This window comes from the organism of the source record quoted next, unplaced genomic scaffold (genome assembly GCF_019419815.1).
Source record: "Pyrus x bretschneideri cultivar Hongxiangsu unplaced genomic scaffold, Pyrus_bretschneideri_v1 Contig10, whole genome shotgun sequence".
Classification (NCBI taxonomy): Eukaryota; Viridiplantae; Streptophyta; class Magnoliopsida; order Rosales; family Rosaceae; genus Pyrus; species Pyrus x bretschneideri.
Genome location: NW_025999391.1, coordinates 8088519 through 8112835, shown reverse-complemented (window position 1 = coordinate 8112835; position 24317 = coordinate 8088519). Strand labels below are relative to the sequence as shown.

At 38.1% G+C, this 24317-nt stretch overlaps 1 pseudogene; it reads right to left on the bottom strand.

Annotated features, from left to right (window-relative positions):
- Window positions 1–523: 523 nt before the first annotated feature.
- Window positions 524–1405, bottom strand: LOC125480542 (annotated as a pseudogene).
- Window positions 1406–24317: the final 22912 nt, after the last annotated feature.

The following is a 24317-nucleotide window of genomic DNA, read 5'->3' as shown; positions in this document are numbered from 1 at the left end:
TGTGAAGCCTCTTCTACTTTATAGGCAATGTGGTTTGCCGAGGCATAGTTTCGATAGGACTTAGCCTCCTCGGCATTTCCCCTGAGTACCAACCTATTCTTCCTTATTTGAAACTTAAATAAACCTAGTCTTTTCTGAACTTAATTTCTTCTTATTTGATAACCATGAATTTGGATCACAGCCCCAAACTTATCATAATCGATTCCCAATCCTTAACACTTCAATTCCATGTAGAACTCACCCAAACCTTACTCAAATGTAATCTCTCAACTGTCCTTCAATCATAAGGACTTGGCTAGGCTATCATTGTCCTGGACTAGAACACCTTGAACTTACCAAACCGATGCTGGGATAAATACCAGGCCTTCCATTGCACTTTACTTGCTCTTGACCGAAACTTGTATTTTAGGCCGAAACACTAGTAGGTGAATTTTCTTTTGTAAACAGACCTACCCTCCCTAAGAATACTAATAACACAACTAAGCTTCCAAAAACTAGGCATACAATGGATTTGCATTGTTGATTTTGCAGAAAAGAAAACTTGTTCATATTTTAATATCACAATTTATAATCCACGAAACATAAATAAACCTAGTAAAACATAGGAAAAAAGTAAAAGTTCTTGCACCAATGGAAAGTAGACCATACCAACCTGCCATACAGGCAATGGTCAGATTACCTAGTACACGTTTCTAATTCAAGAAAGATGCAATCTTTTTCTCCATGGCCACAGCATTCTCAGAACTTGGCTTAAACAAATGGAAAACATGCTCCTCCCCCTTTGCTTCCACCACCTCCACAATCCCACTCCGCTTACTCTTTCTCAGTATCTCACCATAATACCACCCCCTATCTCTCAACCCATATTTCTCTGCAACAAAAACCAGCAATTTCTCACACCCCATTTCCCCCAACTTCGGATCTTTACCAGGGTTGAAAAACTGGTCGTCGGATCCACTACTCAACGGGTAAGTAAATCGCCACAAGGCAACAACGTATTCTCTTATACGTGCAGGAGTGGATAGCACCTCCGCCCCAACTGGCCATGTCCCGCAGAAATATAGATGGATCAAAACAACCCCAATCAGCTTAGCACCACCAACCAAGCCCTTAGAGCCTACTCTTAATCCCATCTGGTGAGCTATATTAGCCCAAGCACTGTCGTCGGCAAAGAAAACAGGATGAAAATCCGCAAGGAGGTTTAACCAATCTTCTGAGCCGTTTCCATAGAAATGGGAGCAACCCATTTGACAGCAGCCCACCAATCATCGTAGGCAGCAGGCAGAGGGTACTCGGGGGCAAGCCGGTAATTAACAGAGACTGCGACAACATTGGCTTTGGAGACCAAGGAGTTGAGGTAGTTGGGATTTGGATCCTCTCCTAAGCTAATGGAGAGGATCCTCATCAATCATTCTTGGCTGTTGGATTTTTATCCAACGGCTACAATCATTATAACTTTAAAGGAACCCTCCTGTTTGTAGTTGTTGGATAAAAATCCAACGGCCAAGGATGATTGATGAGGAGGATCCTTTCCATTAGCTCAGGAGAGGATCCTCTCCATTAGCTCAGAGACAAATTGGCGCCTTCCTACTAATTCATAGGCCATGTGCCTATGATTTAAAAGTCAAGTGATGGGGACTAACTCACAATCAGCCAAAAAGCACTTTTCAGTGGCAATACAAGTAAAAAGCTGAAAACTCACTACTTTCCAAGTGCTTTCGGGCAAGAGAAAAGTCACTACAGTTGGGCTAATCTGCCTATAAAAGGATGAAGAGGCCCTAGAGAGAAGGACACTAAACCAAACAAACAAACAAACAAACAAACTCTACTCTCAAGCCAGATTTGCATCTAAAAGCTGTAATTAACCCAGATCTCAGTCGTTTTCAAGATCATTCCCTACAAAAGCCATTTTTTGTCTAGTTTAGAAGCTCTGCTATCACCCCTAGTGCCGTAGTATCGATTCCCTTGTGTAAACTTGTTTGCCATGCATCCCTTTTAGCATATAAACTCTGTAAACTCAAAAGAGAAGTGATTGCAAGAAGTTCAACCTTGCCTGACAAGGTGAAATCTTGCTCAAAGCTCTTTGTTTGTTTTACAAATTAATAAATCTACTGCTTAATGTATTCTCCAACATGTATTCAAGTCATATCCATCTGTTTTCCTACTTTAAGAGTCTCATTTGAGTCTGGATCCAGTCACTTTGATGGATACACTTTCATTTAAAACCAATCAAGAACCAAACAAATGACTTAAGGGATCTGGACTCCCTTCATTCAAATATACAAGACTATGAATTGAAAGTCCATGTTTGCAACGCAAGAAAAAGAGCTTAAAGTGGACTTAACCCATCCACGATAATCCTTTGATAACAAGAAGTCCGAGTAACTTGGGGTGCAAGTAATCAACTAAACATAATCTTGTTCTACATCTGCTATACTGAGATAGCAGTGGCACACCTAGAACTTGGTTAGTTTTGATTGCGAGCCCAAAGAATGTTTCCTCCTTACAAAGACCAGCTGTTCTGAGAAGCCCGACTTCATCTGAGAAGTTGGGGGGAATGGTAACTAACGAAGACTTGCAAGCCACCATGGTGCAAGTGTTAAGAATTATGGAGAAGATTTCCCTGGAAACCAGGGGAGAAGTAAGAAGACTCTGTTATTTAACAGGGAGTTTGCGAAGAAAACTCGATTTGGAGTATTCTACTCCAAAGAATGGTTATGTGAGGGGAGCAAGCCCTAAGGAAGAATGGTAAAGAATAGAAGCCTCAAGCAGCCAAGATAGAGATGAAGAAAGGATTATTGGGAGAGAATTAGAAGCAGCCATACAAATGGCTGAATGTATATATAACCTGAATGGGCCAGAAGATTTCCCCGAGAATCCAGATTTAGTTGAATTTTTGTGTGCAGAACCTGACAAGCCACCACCAGAGGTACAAAATCCCTTAGAAACCATTAATTTGGGAACTAAGAAAGATCCAAGGCCTATACAGATTAGTGGCCTGCTAGAAGTGGAAGATAGGGCAAAGATTGTCAGCCCTTTGCACGAGTTCAAAGATTGTTTTGCGTGGTATTACACTGAGATGCCGGGTTTAGATCCAACCTTAGTAGAACACAGGATACCTAGCAAGAAGGGATATAAAACTGTAAAGCAAGCCCTACGGATGATGTCAAAGGAGATCGAGGAAAAGGTCAAAGAAGAAATTGAAAGACTAGTGAATGCTGGATTTATTAGGCTTGGAAAATATGTCGAGTGGTTGGCCAACATTGTACCTGTATTGAAAGCTATCACTAAAGCGATTCGATGTTGTGTTGACTATAGAAACATTAATGGAGCCACTCCTAAAGATGAATATCCTATGCCCATAGCTGACTTATTCGTAGATGCAGTTGCCAAACACAAAGTCCTATCTTTCATGGATGGGAATGCCAGTTATAATTAGATAAAAATGGGTAAAGAAGATATACACAAAATAGCATTTAGGTGCCTAGGCCATGTGGGAGCATATGAGTACTTAGTTATGCCATTCAGGCTCAAGAATGTTGGTGCAACTTATCAAAGAGGGATGAATGCCATTTTTCATGACATAATCGGCCATAGCTTGGAAGTACACATTGATGACATCGTGGTAAAATCTAAAATTGAGGAACAACACTTGGTAAACCTCAGACAAGCCTTAACAAGAATGATGATCCATAAGCTAAAAACGAATCCAAAGAAATGTACTTTTGGAGTAAGGTCGGACAACTTCTTGGGTTTCTTGGTTCATCAAAGGGGTGTAAAGGTTGACAAAAACAAAGCTTGGGCAATCATGGAATCACCTCCTCCCACCAATAAAGTATAATTGCAAAGGCTGCTGGGAAAGATCAACTTCTTAAGGAGATTCATTGCCAACTTGGCAGGCAAGATTTAGCCGCTAACTCCTTTGCTGAAATTAAAAGGCAAAGAAGAATTTGAGTGGGGTCCACCACACCAAGAAGCCTTTGATAGAATAAAGGCTTACTTAACCTTTCTACCAGTGCTCATGCCACCTCAGAGAGAGAAGCCTTTAAAGCTTTATATTTCTGCCTTTGAGAAATCAATGGGAAGCTTGTTGGCTCAAAACAATGAAGGCGGAAAAAAGAAATCTACTACCTCAGTATAATCTGTATTGAAGTAGAAACAAGGTATACATCAGTGGAGAGGTTGTGCTTGGCTCTATACTTCATTGCATGCAAGCTAAGGCATTACATGTTGCCTTGCCACATCCACATTATTGCCAAGACTGACGTAATCAAGAATATGTTGTCAAAATCAATGCTAACCGGGAGGATTGGAAAGTTATTCTAGTGCTTTCATAGTTCAACTTTCAGTATGTACCTCAGAGAGCTATCAAGGGGCAAGCAATTGCGGACTTGTTGGCTTAGCACCAAGAGTCTTAGGATGAGATTACCAACATCCCAGGAACTCTGGAGGTAGCTAGCATGTGGATCCCATCAAGCAAAGCCTTTTCAGGCAGAGAAAAATGGATCCAACAAGAGATACAAAGAATAGCTAGTCTCTGGATCACTCATTGGAAACTGTATTTTGATGATTCTTACACTCAAATTGCTGCTGGAGCTTGGGTTGTTAGCATTGATCCCAGGGGTGCTCACCATTGTTATTCATTTATCCTAGACTATCAAGAGACTACCAACAATCGGCCAGAATACGAAGCGTTGATGTGAAAATTAACTTGACACACAAATTAAACCCTATTTGTGACAATTGTAGTATATATGCAAGTAGGGATCGTTCTAGACCGGGGATTAACTAGGGATGCTAATCAACATAAATAAGACTAAAAAATACTAAACTAGACTTTATAGACTCAAAACTAACTTAAAACACTCAAAACAGCAACAAAAAATCAAAAAGACTCAATTCTAGACCTAACAAGTGATTTTGACGAAAATAAAACTTAACTTGACTCAAAAGACTAAAAGAAAACAGATTTTGACTCAAATAACAAGACTAAATGAAAGGGGGATTGTTTTTGACGAATTTAAAACTTAAAACAGAAACTTTGCATGAAACACTTTGTAAAAACGAATTTGGGTGAATTAAATGGGTGAAAGGCTAGTTAGAGGGTCCTTCTCCACACATGATATATGCATACAAACCAATTTCCAATTATTATTCCTTTAGACCATGAATGACAACGCCCCAAGTTAGTTGTATCGCACAACTAACCATTAGATTTTCCTTATTTCATTGAATTGAATGAATACGCATTACAACCAAATTATCTTTCTCAAGTTCTTTACATGAAACGCATGATAGTGATACATATCAAAAGTCATTAAGTTTTGTGAAAATCATAAGCATTGAGAAGGCATTCATCACTATGAAACGCATGAGACTCATACCAAAGATTCACTTAACACGATTGTGACTAACAACCTCCACTACTTATGAATATAAGAGAATAACTATTATGTGAAACTCCATTATACTCTAGCATCAAATTTATGCATGCAAATTAAGGGTTGACCCTCAACCAACACACATAAACAAGTTTTGATAACTTAGATAAGCAAATCACATTCAAGACTCAAGAAACAATAACTGGATGTAATCAATTCATATAAAACATATAATCATGGCTTCGAATAACTAAAAAAAAATTAGTTCCACATTTTCATCATAATTGAAAGCCAAATTAAAGTAAACATCAAACTAAAACTAAGGATAGAAAGAACCCAAAAACACTCCACACTCCAATGGCATGCACGGCACTCCCTTGGATGGCAGATTGCACAAGTCCTCTTCTCCTTCCTTCCTTCCTTGCTTGCTGCACTAGGGTGATGTGGTGCGAATTATGGTGTTTGATGGTTGAATGTATGAATGAATGAATGAGTGAATGGCTGATTAAAACCTGCGACAAAGGCTTGTATTTATAGGCTAGGTTTTGCACAATTTCTGAAGGAAAATGATTGCACAATCCTAAGGGAAAAAGGTTATGGTTTGGCAGAAACCAATGGGGAAAGGGATAGGGAATACACGATAGGGATTGGGGTTTCTAGAGGGAATAGGTGCAACACCTTTTCAGGAGGAAGATAGGGCTTCTAGAAATAATGTTTTAGAACAGATTTCTGGACCTAAAGGGACAAGGACACACGGCATAGGTGTAGGATAGGGATTACAACTCCTAAACCTCCAAGGAATGGCATATATGCGGCACATAAGGGATTAGGCTTCTAGAATCTGAGTTATGTGTTTAAATGTATAACTAATCCCTTCTAAATAGCTAGAATTAAAGCACAAATTGATTTGGATAAGATAAGATATGATAATGCTAGATTTAGGAAAGGATAAGGTTTGTTAGGATAGGATAAGATAAGGTTGGATAATGTTCCTTATTTCTTACTCTTTCCTTATCTTCTTTGTTTTTGAACTTGTTTCTCTAGATTTGTAGCATTTCCTAGCCTCTCTTAACTTCAATTTCATCCATCCACCTTGCTCCACTCATAAGCTATCCAATTGATGCCCAAAACTGCTCCAAATGGCTCCAAAATGCACTTTCTTGCTTCTTTTGCCATTAGGACCTACAAACATACGAAAATAGCTTAAAAGACTATAATAAGTAGTAATTAACTAACTAAATGAAAGGAAACAACATAACTAAGTAGCATAAATATGCTCCTATCAAATTCCCCCACACTTAGCTTTTGCTAGTCCTTGAGCAAAACGAAATAAACAAAACAAACAAAACACAATCTTAACCTTCCAACATTTACCTCAGGGATTTCCAATTCAACATGACATATTAAAGATCACCACTCACTTAGATTTTAGTTATCCCTACCCTCAAGCACATACTTAATCATAGTTACCACTCACTAGCTCACATTTAATCAATTAAAACATGATTTTGAATGTAGTAACATGCCTTACAGAATACCTCAATTCCTCATTGGATACACTCTATTTTCACACAAATTTTCTGACTACACTCCATACACTAAGTATATGTGAGAAGATTGATGTAAACGTGTAGACTAATACTCACATATGGATAATCAAAGAAGGCAATTTTTGGAATTATTAACATGAATATATATGATCTCCTGAATGGAATGCCACTACTTAGACGCGAGAACCAGGGATACCATATGCTCAAACCAATTTTAAACTCCACATATTGAAACACATAACAATCAAGATAGAAGTCTAAGGGTTGTAACGGGGCTAAGGTATTGGCTAACAAAGAAAGGTAAAGATAAACAAAAGTTCTTAAAGGAATAGTAAGCAAAGTAATGAAATAAACACTTAGAATTCATTTTTGAATGCAGAAATCGACTTTGAACACCAAGGGAAACTTCACACAATACTTAAGGCCATATTCAAACTTTTGGACCCTTTCTTCAACAATCAACACTAGTGAGTTCATTCTCACTTATTTTCAACTCCCTTTTCTTTTTGTTCAACTTTTCTTCTTTTTTTTTTTTTTTTTTTTTCTTTTCTTCTTTCGTGTCCTTTCTTTCTTTGGCACACAAATCATACATCCTCCTAGATTTCCATGAAAATCCTTCCCCCACACTTGTTTTTCTGCAATTTTTAGATCAAAAGGAATTCCCTCTAAGTCATGCTTTACTATCCTTTAAGAAAAAGGGTATGGATAGTCCTATTCTAGGCTAGGTAAGGATAATGTGGTTAACAAAGAAAATAGGCTAACTAAGGCTCAAAGGGTTTAAACCTACAATACATAGGCAAAGGGTAAGGCATTTTGGCTCTGTTTTAACTGAACAACTTCATCTTATTATTTGTTATGCTAATCAATTTTCTGCGTTGAATGAAATGGGCATGAGTTCTAGTATTTGGAATTATAGTGATGAAAACGCATTCTAAGTAGTAACCAAGCAAAGAATGATGAGATCATGCAACGATTTTAGAAAACAAGAAATCAAGATTAATAACTCTCCAAATAAAGTTTAGGCTCAAATCTCTCAGGGTTGTAGCGTTAGTTTGAGTTTCTTCCTTCAAGCATGTTACAAAAACTGATTTTTTCCATTTTGTGATTACATGTAAATTTGTAAATGTCAACTACAACTAAGCATAAACCAAAGAGCATATCAAACTTCCACCCATGTCTGTAACTTTCTTTAATAGTCATGCAATTAAAAACCAAATCCTCATCATTGTGTTGGAAGGTATCCTAAGACACAAACAAACATAAAAACAAAAACGACTCTAAAAACAACTCTTTTTGGGTTTTTAAAACACTATTTTTCGATTTTTTTTGTTTCAAATGTTCAGATTTTTTGTTTAAGACACATAAAAACACTTCAACACACACTAAAAACACTTAAAAATAGTGAATAACAACTTTAGAAGTGATAGGTGATAAAATCCCATGAAAATTATGCAAAAACAGCTTGTTTACCCCCCCCCCCCACACTTAAACCAAACATTGTCCTCAATGTTTTAAGCATAGACTCACAAACAAACAACCAAATAACACAACTAACAAACATGACAAACATGGCAAAGTAAAAACAATAAAGAGTAGGGTTTAGGAACGCAAATCTAGTTATGGAGTGTTGAAGCTTCCTAGTTTTTCTTTATTTGTGTGGCTTGCCTCCCAAGAAGCGATTGGTTTAACGTCTTCTAGCCGGACGATATTTCCTCTTAAGCTTCATTGGAGCCCACGACATGGAAGGTTGCACCATCCATGACATGCTCCTCAAAGTTCTCATAGTATGGCTTCAAACGATGTCCGTTCACTTTGAACTCTTGCCTGGTTTTTAAACTTTGAATTTGGACTGCACTTGCCTCCATAGCTAAGTGGCTTAACCAGAACTAAGTCACGGGCACCCTTTGACGAAGTGACTTTGACATAGTCAAAGATCAAGGACCTAACCACAAGACAACTATGATGCCTCAAGTCAAAAGACTACTTTGCATTATCCCAACCATGAGTTCTTACGTGACGAAAGTGTGAGAACTCCTTGTTGATCGTGTTCAACGAACTCATTCTCTATTGAGCACTTACATACTTGTCTTAGTGTCAGTCACACCAATGAATTGAGACTAGTCACTCTCCCTGAGAGAAGACATAGCACGTACTGATCTTAACGGACTGTCAATGCCCAATTGGCAATCCTATGATTAGGAACGTTTAGGATATATATACGAAAGAGAATGGTCTCATGAATCTAACTTCTTTAGATTACATTCTCCTAATTACATATTCCTTGGACTTATCGTTTTAGCATATAACATTTATATGAGACGCCTTAAAGCAATAATCTTTACCCTTGATATTAAACTAGATTATTTTAACATGTGAAATGTCCATAAAGTATCATCATATGATTTGCTTTAGGGCACATTTCCAACACTTTGATTGTAGTCATCTTAAGCTACCAATCAGCTATAAATGTTTCACTATTTCAGGTCAAATGGTACTATACCATTTCCTTGAGTAGATGTCGTATATACACTCAATGTTGTCATTAGGATTTTCATTCTTATTTCTTTCAAATTAAGAGGTGTAACTCTATGACATAGTCATAAAGTTCTAACCATTCAACTGAGACAGTTTATAGATCCTTCTTGACTACCTTGGTGCTAGTGGTGTAGGAACTAGTTTGTTATATTTGTTGATTATCATCTTGTCTCTCAAAGAACCCATTCTTTGAATTCTATCTCTCGTTCATTTGTTTAATCTTAGGCAAATCCTATTGTAGGATTACAATGAACTACCCAACAAACAACATTTGTTAGTTGGTTTATGGAAGTGATATCCAAAAGTTAATTTAACGATATCCCACAAGATTGTTCTCAAACAAATATTGCTTATTAGCACACAACCCCAAATCTTAACATGATTAAGACTTGTCTTTGTTTTCAACTACATCCTATGGAGTCATGGAAATTTTGGAAGATCTTCTAATTGACAATCATATTGTCTTAGAAGTATATATCTTATATATGGGTAATTGATAACATCCAATGAACTACGTTTTATTCAAGTTCATTCTTCTCTCAATGGAGAAATCCATTATCTTCTGATGCTTCTTTCCTTGATATCTTTCAAGGAAACTCATCTAAAGTGTCAGTTTTCATTGGATCAAATCTAAGGAGGTAAATACTTTAGTCGTCTTACCCATCAACTTACATTCTCGATAGTCCAGCCGAGAGCGATCTTCGGTGAATGTCGTATAACTTTGTGATTCTTTCTTCTTAAAAAAGAATAAAGATTCGAACATTTCGCCCCTGTACAATTTTAATAAGAAGGCATTGGATCCAGATCAAACGATCCAAAGCATCCATCTATGACAAACTTGTAATTCATGTTTTAGAGGTGTCACAACTCAGTGGGATTAGTCACTACCTTGCAACCCTTTGGGTTTTAAGCATCGTTATATTTTAAACAATTAACAGTACCACATCATCACTACTATAGAGACAATCAATTAGATTACAATAATCCAATCATTCATTAATAAAGAACAATGTTTTGTCAAACAAAACATTCATCCATCTCTTATATTGAAATGTAAAGACAATCTTTGTTTTCTATTTTCTTTGGTAGTTCATATAAGGAAGTAAGTACTACCTACTTTTGCAGAGATCTGTTTTTGATTCACGTTTTGAATGTGAAGTACTTTCTCTTCTCTCATTAATCTTCTACTTCTTATTAGCCACACTTTAACAACGATTGTATTACATAGTTACTAATATGGAATCAAACATTCAAGTAGAATAACCAACTGTTTTGAACTATTCAAGAACATTTGACAACACCTTCGAAATGTGTGTTCTTGACACTTGCAAGACATTTCTTGCAAATACCCCTTCCAATGTCCATCCTTTAATAAAGAGAGTTTGTTCCCTTGGAGTTTTTCGCCTTCTTCATTTGATTTCTCCATTGACTACAATAGTCATGGTCCCTAAACTCCCACCATCTCTCTTGAAACTTATTTCAATTATGTTATACACATCAAACAATTTGGAGAGCGTGTGGTTATTGTTCACTATATAGTTTACCACAAACTTAGTGAACCATTTGGATAGGGACTCAAAGGTGAAGTCCTTGTCTAGTTTCCGTCTCCTGAAGTGGTTTAACACTTCAACACTTAATGATTCAAAATCATCATAAGTCCATGTTGATGGACTATTTTTGTCAATCAACCATTATGTTCTAAATATGATTACAAACTTTCAAGAGTTGTTCAAGGCAACTCTCATTTCTTCATACAACAATTTGTAAGTGAAGAATCATGGCACATAAAGTGTCCATGCCCTTGTGCTTACTCAAGTTCCTTGTTCATTTAACAAAGAAACAAGCATTGTGTTTGCATTAACTAAGGGTTGTTCAAAGCAACTCTTATTTCTTCATACAATGATTTGTAGGTGAAGAACTATGACACTAAAAGTGTCCATGTCTTTGTGCTAATCTTCGTAAGTTCCTTTGTTCATACAACATATGAATAAGCATTGGTTGTTTGTGTTGTCCTCTTTATGATAGACTTATCTAACATGTTCTTCCAATGATACATTATCAATAGGAAGATTGTGAGGATGAGATTACTTAGGTACATATACAATCCATTGAAGAAAATTTATGGGATTGCGGTACCAAGTACGAAAACTAAAGCCTTTGGCTTTTCTTTATCAAGTTTTGGATAGCGTTTGCAAATATATCAGTAAATAAATACATAACGAATATAAATTGATTGATTTTAAGCTATTTGATCTGGGTTTTTAAATCAACTAGCACCATCCACTATTTTTGGAAAATTCCATATCCCTCATCGGAATTGGAGAGTTTTTGGAGGAAACTCTTAGTAGGATATGGGAGGCTCACTATTACCAAGCCCACCTCACAATGATATGATGTCGGCTAGCATTAATAATAATGAGAGAGGGCGCTTACTTATTTGCAACTAATGCAAGTACCCATCTTATTTGACCTTTAGAGAATGATGTCTCACAATGATATGATGTTGGCTCCATTGCACTTAGTTTAGTCTTTCCCACCACGCAAGTTGGGGTAGGGGTTCAAGAACAACCTCACCATGATATGATGTTGATCATTCTTGTTGCTTACCTTCACAACATCATGTATGCATATAGGAGTCCTTCTGAGTGTAAGCACGCACTTTGTACTCCCCCATGATTGGGTGAAGTCGGTGTATGAGTCACAAACGATTGGAGCCTACCACAGTGGAAGGCCACGAAAAAGTGTTCAAAGCACTTTCACGCTTGTCAACTTAATAATTGTTTGGTTGAGGGTTTTTAGGTCTCATCACATATTATTATGCATTTTAATCTCATTAAAGCAATTTGGTCTTAATACAACTATTGGTCCATTGTCACATCTTGGCCTGAGCCACCACCACAACCCGGGCTCGACTCCACCGTAGCACGATATTGTCTGCTTTGGGCCCCTACCACACCCTCACAGTTTTGTTTCTAAGAACTCAAATGAAACCTTCCCAGTGGGTCACCCATCCTGGGATTGCTCTCGTGCGCTACTCGCTTAACTTTGGAGTTCCGATGGAATCCGAAGCCAGTGAGCTCCCAAAAAGCCTCGTGCTAGGTAGAGATGGGAATATACATATAAGGCTTACATGATCCACTTCCCTGGGCGATGTGGGATGTTACAATGCATCCCCCTTAGGGGCCCGACGTCCTCGTTGGCAAACTTCTGGCCAGGGATTGGCTCTGATACCAAATTGGCACTTCCTGGCTCAAGCCCCCACCACAACCTAGGCTCGACTCCACTGTAGTATGATATTGTCCGCTTTGGGCCCTTACCACACCCTCACGGTTTTGTTTCTCAACTCACACGAGAACTTCCCAGTGAGTCACCTATCCTGGGATTGCTCTCGAGTGCTACTCGCTTAGTAGTATATGATACTCGCACTAAGCTTGTAAAATGATTTTCAAAGCAAGAGTATATTGTACTATTAACATAAGCTTTGCATTCGTTGATGGACTATATAGTTGCCTTAGGGCCTTAGGATGACTATGAACCTTTGATTCGATCCAACACGAGCCTAGTGTTGGATCTTGGTCTTGGGATGGTAATTGGTTTTAGTTATGCATTTAATTACATTAAGGCGTGTTTTCTTATTGGGAGTTGGACCCTACTACTCCAATTTGATGCATATCAAATAAAACAAGAAAGGAGTAGTTCAAAGTAAAGAAGAGCATATGCTATTTTTCAACATTTAATCGTATCAAATTACAACCAAAATCTATTGTGCACATTCCCATGGTTCAAACAAGTTTGAAAACGGCCATTCACATAGGTTAAGTTCATAATCACCCTTTCTTTAATTAATTAATGCTTTAACTAATTAAACTTGAATGCAACATTGTCATTTGGTTTTTGTATCCATAGAATTGATTTAGATGGAGCTAAATGAAATGAAAATCCAATTCTCATTTATAGATGCAAACCTATTTTGTTCTCAACAAATTTGGGCCAAAATGCAATAACCTTAACTTTTGGGCTATATTGTAAAACACAAACTTTTGGGATCATTTCGTAAAACACAAAAGTCCACTACTTCATGTAATTATACCTACACGGCCCCCACGCACGGCCACGTGCCAGTCACACTGACGGCGTTAGTTAACGCCGTTAGGAATATTTCGTTAAACCCTAACAGATTCTATTAAATCTAACTGACGGCATCAGAATATTTTGTCCAAATTGACAGAATATTCCGTCTTCTTCTCCGGCGAATTGCCGGTCGCCGAAAACTGGAAAATCCTTACAACCTTCGTTTCTCACTCATTTCTTCACCAATTTCTATGAAATTTGCACCAACGGAAAGTTGGAGATGAGTACAACAACGTTATACCTATTTGAAACCTCAAAGATCATAGGATCTCACCGGAGAAATTCAAGAAAAACCGGCCAACTTCAAAACTAGCTTTCTTGACGTCTAATTCCACTCAACGAACCACCTTGAGCTTCCTAAGGACCTCACTAAGCTTAAGCTTCAAATTGCCTGAAAAACAATATTTCACGTGTGCATGAACAGTGACAAAATCGGAGGTTCCTGGTCTGACGTGAAATCGAAGGATTCCTTACCTGAAATTGGTATGGTTAAACTTGTATGATCCTCATGAACACAAAGGTACCATTTTCCACTTCGATTCGTCACGTTTGCAAGGGTTTTGAGTCCCGTCCATACAAGCGAGAATGAGAGAGAGTCTGCGATAGAGAGAGCACAGGAGAAGATGATGTGGGTGTAGGTGTGTGGTCCTGTAGAGTCAACCCCCTAAAAACAATTAACAACATCCCAAAATGACAAATACCCACCAAGGGCAAAATCGTCATTTCACACCTATGGTACGAATAATTCGGGACGGGCTGTCACACTTGTACTACAAGAGATATGATAGTATATATATTACCTCCAAGAGGGAGAAGAATAAGGAAAAAAAATATTGAAACCCTAAAACTAATTTTAACTTGGTATCAGAGCAGGTTCCGATCTTGACTCTTTCACTGCAAAACTCTGAAAAAACCAAAAGATTTTTTTTTAGTAGTGTCTCGAAGCAAAAGACACCACTAACGGGAACAATTTTCTTAGCTTATCCCATTGACTGAACAGAGGTCAACCAAACATTAAACCTAAAAAACCCAAAGCCAAACATCTTGAAGCAAGAAACTTTGGCATCCTAGATGTTTACAAGTACCATCAAGCCTTCTTCCATGGCAGACAACCAAGTCATGATTCCCTATTTGGATTCCACGCCTACCTTGAATGAATTCTCCAGCAAGCTATACGATAGTGATCTCCAGTGGGCTAGGGTAGAACCTAGAGCCCAATATCCAACAAAGTAGCAATCTTGTACAGACAGGGACAAACATGTGGGTGCAGGCCCAGTTGGGCCATCCACAAACAGTAGCCCATTTTTTTCAGAATAAGAAAATTTGGGCCCGAGTTCTCCCTATTAAATTTAATTAATTCTCAAGACCAATTTGATGATCCAGGTAACACAGGGTCCGCCTTAATTGCATCCGTTCCTTTTAATACGGTTGGATTATTGACTCCGGAGCCACTGATCATATGACTTATGATTCTACACTTTTTAAATCGACAACATAACCACCACGAGATAGTATTGTCACTAGTAATGGCGGTATTGCTCCAATTACGGGGCAAGTTCGATAACACTCACTTCTACTATTTCCCTACATAACTGCTTACTTGTTTCATCACTCTCTAGCCACTTGTTATCTGTGGGACAAGTCATTGAACAAGTAGACTGTGTTGTGATCATGTTTATATCTTTTTGTTTACTTCAAGATATCCGAACTCAGGCAATTATTGGGCGTGGTACTAAATAAAGAGGGTTGTACTATGTTGATGATGTTGCACAAAGACGTGTACATCAAGTTCAAGGTCGTACTACTGAAAGGTCGAAGACTATTCAGTTATGGCATCGTCGTCTTGGTCATGCTTCTATTGGTTATTTATGAAAATTACTTCCGTCATTATTTCGTAATATTCCAGATTCTTCATTAAAGTGTAATGTTTGCACATTAGCTAAAAGTCATCGGGTTTTTTATTCTCCAAGTTTGACTCAGAGAACAATTCTGTTTGAGTTAATTCATTCTGATGTGTAGGGGCCATCTCCGGTTACTACTCAGCATGTGTGCGTTGGTTTGTAACATTTGTTAATGACTGTACTAGAATGACTTGGTTGTACCTTATGAAAAATAAAAGCGATGTGGGTGGCATCTTCAAAACATTTTATCACATGGTCTACAATCAATATTCACTCTCTGTTGAAATGCTTCGGTCAGACAATGGTGGTGAGTATCTCAATCAGGATCTTTCTCAGTTTTTTATGGAAAAAAGCATTCTTCATGAAACTGTGTCTCCTCAAATCCCACAGCAAAATGGAGTTGCCGAACAAAAAAATCGGCACATCCTTGAGATTACCTGTGCTTTTCTTATTGGTAGTTGTGCACCCCAGACATACTGGGCTGATGTAGTCACCTATGCTATTTATCTTATAAATCGACTGCCATTGCGTGTTCTCTCATTTAGAACAGCTTTGGCCGTGATTGCTGATCATGTTTTGCTCACTTCCACTCTTCATCTCAAACCTCGAGTTTTTGGTTGTGTGGCATATGTACATCTTCACAAAAATCAAAGAAGCAAGCTTGATCCCTATGCGGAGCGATGTGTTTTTATTGGCTTTAGTCCTCAACAGAAGGGTTATAGATGTTATCATCCCTCCACTAGACATGTATGTCACCATGGACGTGACCTTCTCCGAAGATGAACCTTTTTTTCCCCCAACCATACTCTTCAGGGGGAGACGACTGGAGGCGAAGATTATGGATGGGTAGATGTATTCCCTGCTGTCTTTGATAAAATAGATGGTTGCATTGAAAGTGGCAACAATAAAAGCCCAAGTGGGCGGGAACAAGGTAGCACTCAAAGCCCATCTGGGCATGGTACTAAAGCCACAAGAAGCAGCTGTGAAGGCCCATTAAGGTGTGAGAATGCCATAGGTGTAAGCCCAAGTGGGCTGCACAATCAAACCGAGACAGCAAGGCCAAGTGGGCCAAATGAACATTACACCACCGAGTGCCTGAGTGGACCAGCTGTGCATAATGAAGTCAAAAAGTCACATGGGCCTGTTACTTCCATATGGTAGAATGAAGGTGTGAGCTCGAGTAGGCATGTCGAGGCCGAGAAGAATTTAACTGTTTAGGCAGAAGACATTGACTCTAGTAAGCCTGACCACATCACCCCCTTTTAAACTCCTCAAGTACTCATTCATGGTCCAATAGATATTCACGAGGTAAATACTCACTCTGAAATTGTTAAATCACTTTATGTGTTTCCTCCTAGACAAAATCGAGGAAAAGCACCAGACAGGTACTCTCCAGAAGAGAAGGTGCAATATTCAATCATTAACTATGTCTCTACTAATCGAGTCTTGCCAAAATACTATGCACTCGTCCAACAAATGGAAATGATTAAAATACCTACCAAGGTGGAAGAAGCCTTGAGAGATCCAAAGTGGATGGAGGCAATGCAAATGGAGATAGAGGCATTACAGAAAAACAAAACGTGTAGTGTGGTTACACTTCCTAAGGGAAAGAAATTTGTGGGATGCAAATGGGTGTTTACTATCAAACATAAGGCAGATGGGACGATCGATAGATACAAGGCAATGTTAATAGCCAAAGGTTATACACAAACCTTTGGTGTTAACTATCAGGAAACATTTTCACCGGTTGTAAAAATGAATACTATTAGAGTTTGGTTATCTCTTGCTGCTAACCTTGATTGGCCTCTGAGACAATTTTATGTGAAAAATGCATTTTTGCATGGGGATTTAGAGGAAGAGGTTCATATGGATTTTCCACTAGGATATGGTATCGAGAACTTTAGTGGAAAAGTATGTAGACTTCAGAAGGCATTGTATGGTTTGAAACAATTGCCGAGAGCCTGGTTTAGGCGATTCACTCAAGCTATGAAGAAGTATGGATATCGGCAAGGGAACTCAGATTTGTTCATTCAGCGTAAGGATGATAAAGTGACCTTACTCATTATATATGTGGATGATATGATTGTCATAAGGGATGATACAAAGGAGATTGAAGGCTACAAAGGTACTCGTCCTCCGAGTTCGAGATGAAAGATCTAAGGGGACTCAAATACTTCTTAGGAATTGAAGTTGCTAGGTCTCGAGAAGACATATACTTATCACACGTAAGTATGTGTTAGACTTGTTATCAGAAACTGGGATAGAGGTGTGTAAACCGACGGATACCCCGATTGTGCAAAATCATCATCTTGTGATCTATCAGGATCAAGTACCAACAAACAAAGAAAGGTATCAACGGTTAGTTGGAAGATTAATTTACTTATCGCTTACACGACCTGATATTGCTTATGCGGTAAGTGTACTAAGTCAGTTCATGCATGCACCTAGTGAAGATCACATGGTGGCAGTAATGCGGATTCTCAGTTACTTGAAAGGGGTTCCTGGAAAAGGGTTAATGCATATAAAGCATGGACATGGATGTGAGAGGATATACTAATGCATATTGGGCTGTAAATATTACTGATAGGCGGCCTACATCAGGTTATTTTGCTTTTGTTGCCAGTAATCTTGTGACCTGGAGAAGTAAGAAACAGAATGTGGTTGCAAGATCGTCGGCAGAGGCCGAATACAGGGGCATAGCACATGGTATTTGTGAACTTCTATGGCTTCGGATTCTGCTTACTGAAATATGGTTCAAGCTTAAGGAACCTATGTTGTTGTATTGTGATAATCAAGTAGCACGGGAGATAGCCAACAATCTAGTATAGCATGATAGGACCAAACATGTTGAGGTGGATAGACACTTCATAAAAGAGAAGCTGGATATTGGGCTGGTTGATATTCCATTTGTAAGAATGGAAGAGCAGTTGGTAGATATTCTAACCCATGCAATTTCCACTGGAAGATTTCAGGACTCACTTGGCAAGTTGGGCTAAGTCGATATCTATGCACCAACTTGAGGGGGAGTGTCGTCGTTAGCCCTAGTTTAATTAGGAATATAGTCATTATAATTGTATTTCCTAGTTTGTTTAGGAGTCATTAACTTACTTGTACAACAAGAGATATGATAGTATGTATATTGCCTCCAAGAGGGAGAAGAATAAGAGAAAAAAAATATATTGAACCCCTAAAACTAATTTTAACTTAATATAGGTTTTTTGTCGACAAGACGAAAATATTTTTGAAAAATCATTTTACGCACCATTTTTCTTATTTTGTAGCACCCTTTTTATTTTGATCTCTTAATATGAAAGCCAAATATAAATGTGTGAAAATGAAATCTAAATATTAGTTTTCAAGTGTGTAAAATGACGATTATGCCCTTGTTGGCAAAGCGGAATCCAAAGTGGACGTTATTGTTCGGCTTGTAAATTATTTTTCCTATTATCGTAATTAAATAGTACTTGTTATTATGAACGTGTGAGCACGAGTTAGACCGAATCGGATTTGTAATGAAGAAGTTACACTTAGTTAGAGTACGTTAACAATGAGTAAAATTGTACACGTGTGTGCAAATTAATCTGTGTTAGTGAACAATGTTTTAGATAGGGTGAGCTAGATATTTTGTAGTTTTAAATTGTGTAAATTTGGACCCTTTCCCACTTCAAAACTGGTCTCTCACTTACCACACCAACCAACCACCTTTCTCTCTATTTTCTATCGGCTAATCAAAAACCTTTTATCTCTTATCCAATCAGAAACTCTCCTTCTATCTTTCTCTTCTTCTTCTTTTCTCTTTCACTGCACCTCTCTTCTCTCTGCAACAATAAAGAATCATCATCAAACCTCACGGATTAGACTTTAAACCACCACCATCGTGTTCCTCTCATCCCCACGAGTCCATCTGTTCTATTTACAAGGTTTGGGAAGGTTTACAAGCAACCACACAACTCCCAGAGGTCCCTAGCCTAAATTTGAAGTGAAGCCAATGTGTAGACACACGACTTTGGGATGTTGGAATTAGGTGTTGGAAATTATATATTATAATATGAATATTGTAATATATAATTTTAATAATTGAATGAAAAATAATGTTAACCAATTTCTTAGAAGGGTTATGTTGTTTAGGTGTATTAATAATAGGTGTATTCCCTTGATAAATGATGTATACTTATAGATGAAAAGTTACACCTCTTTAATAAGTAGAAATTAGATTCTATATAAACCCACGAAACCATTGGTATTAAATGATAGAAAATTAGAGTTAATTTTTACTCTTGAGAAATAGGGTTTCCCCACTTTGTTTCTCTCATTCTTAGTCAAATTCTAAGTCGTGTCTTGAGAGTATGGAATATATAAAGTTCGCCAGAGTCCAAAAATTAAAGTCCTTTGACTTCGGATTATAGATTGTTGAATCTTGGGAGACAGACGCCTACCGAACTACAAGCACAAGAGTAGGGGCGAAATTCTGTCTTTAGGACATTGCATTTATGCAAGCCTTAATCTCCAAATTTGTCAGTTTTTCTAACTTTCTCTCTAATTGTTTATATTAATTTTGTACACATATGATGTTGTGAATTTCCTTATGATTATTATTATTGTAATTCTTGTCTTGTTTTCTTATTTCCTAATATTGCTCCAATATTAGGGCTAAGACTTTTAAGCCATTTTTAGTCCATTTCTGTCCATTTTTTTGGACTTTCAAAATGGACAAACTTGATCCTTCCCAAGCTTCATTTGCATATAAAGTACATCGAAAATGGTTGAGAAATGAGAAAGTTCTAAAGTTTTTACAAAAATTTGACCAAAATTTTCCAGATTCCAGCAAAGTGGACGGTGGCGACGGTGAACGGAGAGTTGGGGAAGAAGGAGAATATTCCGTTAAAGTTAACGAAATATTCTCACACTGTTACTGATGCCATTAGGTACATCCATTAGAGTTAACAAAATATTCTGTCAATCTGACGAAATATTCCCTTGGAATCTGTCAGCTCATGTAGGGGCAGCACCTGTGGAAACTATACATGTTTTATAGCGAGGGTTTAGTATGTTTAGAAAAATAAATGTCTTTCATAAACCTTTGTTTTTTCCCACTCACACCTTCTATTTTTCTAACATTCTCCCAAATAAATGTAGGAGCTTATTTTCGGTTGTGTAATAAGTACCTTAACTAGATTCGACTACTCTACTTATGCCGTACTATCATCTATACTTTGACTACTTATGTTTTATGGTTTCTTCCCATTACGGTGCACTCTCTTCATTAGCTTAAATAAATTCTAACTTCAGTTTAAATTTATCCATATTTTATAGATCACTTACCTTTTGGCTACATCACCTTCGGGTGTCGGCCAACATGCTTCGACTGTGATCGGGGTGTGTCAATTTGGTGTTAGAGCATAGGGTTAGCAGTCCTGCATTCTTCATATGTGTTATAAGTCCTAAAAAATTTTGATCTCTTATGTCAGAATCATGCCACCTCATACAACACCACCTGTTCCACTTGAGACAAACTTTCCTAATTTTGGACAACTCGGCGAGGCTATCGCCACCACCATTCAAACAACAATTCGTCTTCCCCGAAGGACTATCTTAGAGACCACATTTAATCTTCAAATAAATAATTTCTATGGCAACGAGGGACCTGAGGTAGTCGTGGTTTGGTTTGAGCATGTTGAAAAGACTTTTCGTGCTATGTAGTGACAAGGGAATTTTTCAGGGGAATGATGGGTCGAAATAGTGACGTGGGTCTTTCATGTAGGAGTAGAGTCATGGTGGGTTTACAAGTCACACCCGTTGTTTGTATAGGACGCCATAAGCTAGGATGCTTTCAAACGCCTATTTGATGCCAGATTCACACCTCCTGAATATAAGGATCGAAAAAGAGAAGAATTTACAAAGTTGAAACGGGGCAAAATGTCAGCAACAAAGTATCACCGGAAGTTCACTGATTTATCTCGTTATTGTCCTGCTATTGCTAAAAATCCAAAGAAATCCTTCATCAAATTAAGAAAAGGACTTGTAAGTAACTTCGTTCTTTGGCGGTGTCAACTCCATACTCCACTTATCAAGAACTCTTTGAGATTTTACTTCATGTTGAGGATTCTGAAAATGGCCCCGATGATGATGATGATGGAGAGAAAAATAGTAACACTCAGATGAATAACAATAAGGGGTAGTCATCCCTTGGTCCTTGAAAGACTCAATATTTCAAGAAAAACGGTAACAGTTTCGGATCATCTAGCACGGGTTCAAATTCAAATACACCTCGAAGGGGCGGCAAATCGATTAGTAATTCATGTTTTTAGAATCAAAGAAACTCCAATAATTTTGATGCTCAGTTCTGTCACAGGTGCAATAATCGTCACTACAGTGAATGTAAAAGGGAAATAAAGGATGATACACATGTGGCCAGGAGGGGCACAATCAATGTCCTCAGAATAAAAAAAAAAAAAAAAAAATTAATCAGCTTCCTACACTACCAGCTGCAGTCCTTCCATAGCAAAAATTACTTACAGAACTTGGTGCCTACTAGTGGACAGGTTATAGTGGTGTTTTCCACTACCAGGGCGACATATCCCAGTATCCAGGAGGAGCGTACCAGTACTCACCTGACATTCCATATTACCAAGGTGGCTATCAGCAGTTTCAAGGAGATTACGCACCCTATCAGGGTGAAGGAGCACAGTGGTATATTGGAGGACAGTATCAGAATCTCGATGTAGCTTCTAGCAGTGCCTCGGGCAAGCAAACAAACCAAACCAACCAAGGTGAAGATAATTAAGGACGTGGCAATCAAAATCAGGCAAATAGAGGTCGTGACGGCAAATAACAAGTGCAAGGTCGCATCAACAACATCACCATACACGCTGCTAAGAGTAATCTCGACTTAATCATGGTACGTTGAATGTTCTAGTCCACTTTGCTTGAATTTTAATTGACTCTGGTGCTACGCACTCAGTTATTTCTCATATATTTTCTCAAAAGACTCAACCTCACATCACTCCCCTCGGTTACGATTTGCAGTTCTTGATGCTTAGAGGTGAAATTTGCTCTGTTAGTTGGGAGTATCGAGGATGTCCCGTTCTTATCGAGAATGTAGTAATGCCAGCTAATCTCATTCCCTTGGATATCGTTGACTTCAATGTTGTCTTGGGCATGGATTGGTTAGATTACAATTATGCCATGTTGAATTGTCGCTAGAAAATTGTTACTTTTCATTGACCAAACATGCCTATTGTAACTTTTGTCGGTGAACATAGTGGTTTGAAACACGGAGTAATCTCTGTCCTGAGAGAGGAGCGAATGTTGAGAAAGGGTTGTCAAGGCTACTTAGCTCACGTAGTGAGGACTGAAGATATTCATGTGCGTGTTGAAGATGTTCGAGTAGTCAAACATTTTCTTGATGTTTTTCTCGATGATTTATCTGGCTTGCCATCGGATTGTGAAATGGAGTTCACCATCGACCTACTTCCAGGTAGTGACCTTATTTCTCTAGCACCTTATCGTATAGCTTCTGCAGAGTTGAGAGAATTAAAGACCCAGTTGCAAGAACTTATTGATAAAGGGTTTATTCAGCCCAACACTTCCTTTTGGGGAGCTCCAGTTTTGTTTGTAAGGAAGAACGACAGAACGTTGAAGCTATGTATCGATTATAGACAGTTGAATTGGGTGACGATTAAAAACCATTATCCGTTACCTCGTATTGATGATCTTTTTTATCAGCTTCGTGGTGCTTGTGTTTTCTTCAAAATCAATCTAAGGTTCGGTTATTATCAGTTAAAAATAAGAAGTGATGATGTTTTGAAAATAGCCTTATGAACTCGATATGGTCATTACGAGTTTCTTATGATGCCATTCGGGTTAACAAATGCTCCAGCAGCTTTTATGGACCTGATGAATTGGGTATTCCATCCATATCTTGATAGAATCGTAATTGTCTTCATCGATGATGTTCCGATGTATTCCAAGAGTGAGGCTGACATGCTAGATATTTACTTGGTTTTAAAGTCGCTAAGGGAGAATCAATTGTATGCTAAATTGAGTAAATGCTAGTTCTTGCTAGATCAGGTTTCTTTCTTGGGACACGTGATATCAGCATAGAGTATTCTCGTGGATCCTTCGAAAGTAGTAGCAGTGGTAAATTGGGAGCAACCTCAGACTATCAATGAAGTACGGAGTTTTCTTGGTCTTGCTGGCTATTATCGACGCTTTGTGAAAGATTTCTTAGTCATAGCACTACCTCTGACAAGGTTGACTGGGAAAGGATTTAAATTCGAATGGAATGATGATTGTGAACGGAGTTTTTGACAGTTGAAGTATTGTCTCATTCATGCACTTGTTCTCGCACTTCCCGATGACAGTGGGAATTTCGAAATCTACAATGATGAATCTTAAAATGGTTTGGCTTGTATACAACATAGAAAGGTGATCGCGTATGCTTCATGACAATTAAAACCCCATGAAATGAACTACCCTACTTATGATCTTGAATTGGCAGCTATTGTTTTTGCTTTAAAAATTTGGCGGTACTATCTCTATGGGTAAACGTTTCAAATCTTCATTGACCACAAAAGCCTTAAGTATATCTTTACTCAGAAAAAAACTTAATCTTCGGCAGCATAGATGGATGGAATTGATCATCAACTATGACTACAGTATTAAATATCACCTAGGTCGTGTGAATACTGTAACAGATGCTCTCAATAGGAAATCTCACAGTCAACTCAATGCTCTTTATACATGTCGTGTTCCTCTTCTGACTAACCTAAGATCTGTTAGAGCTATCTTGGGAGTGGATCACCTAGGAGCCTTACTAG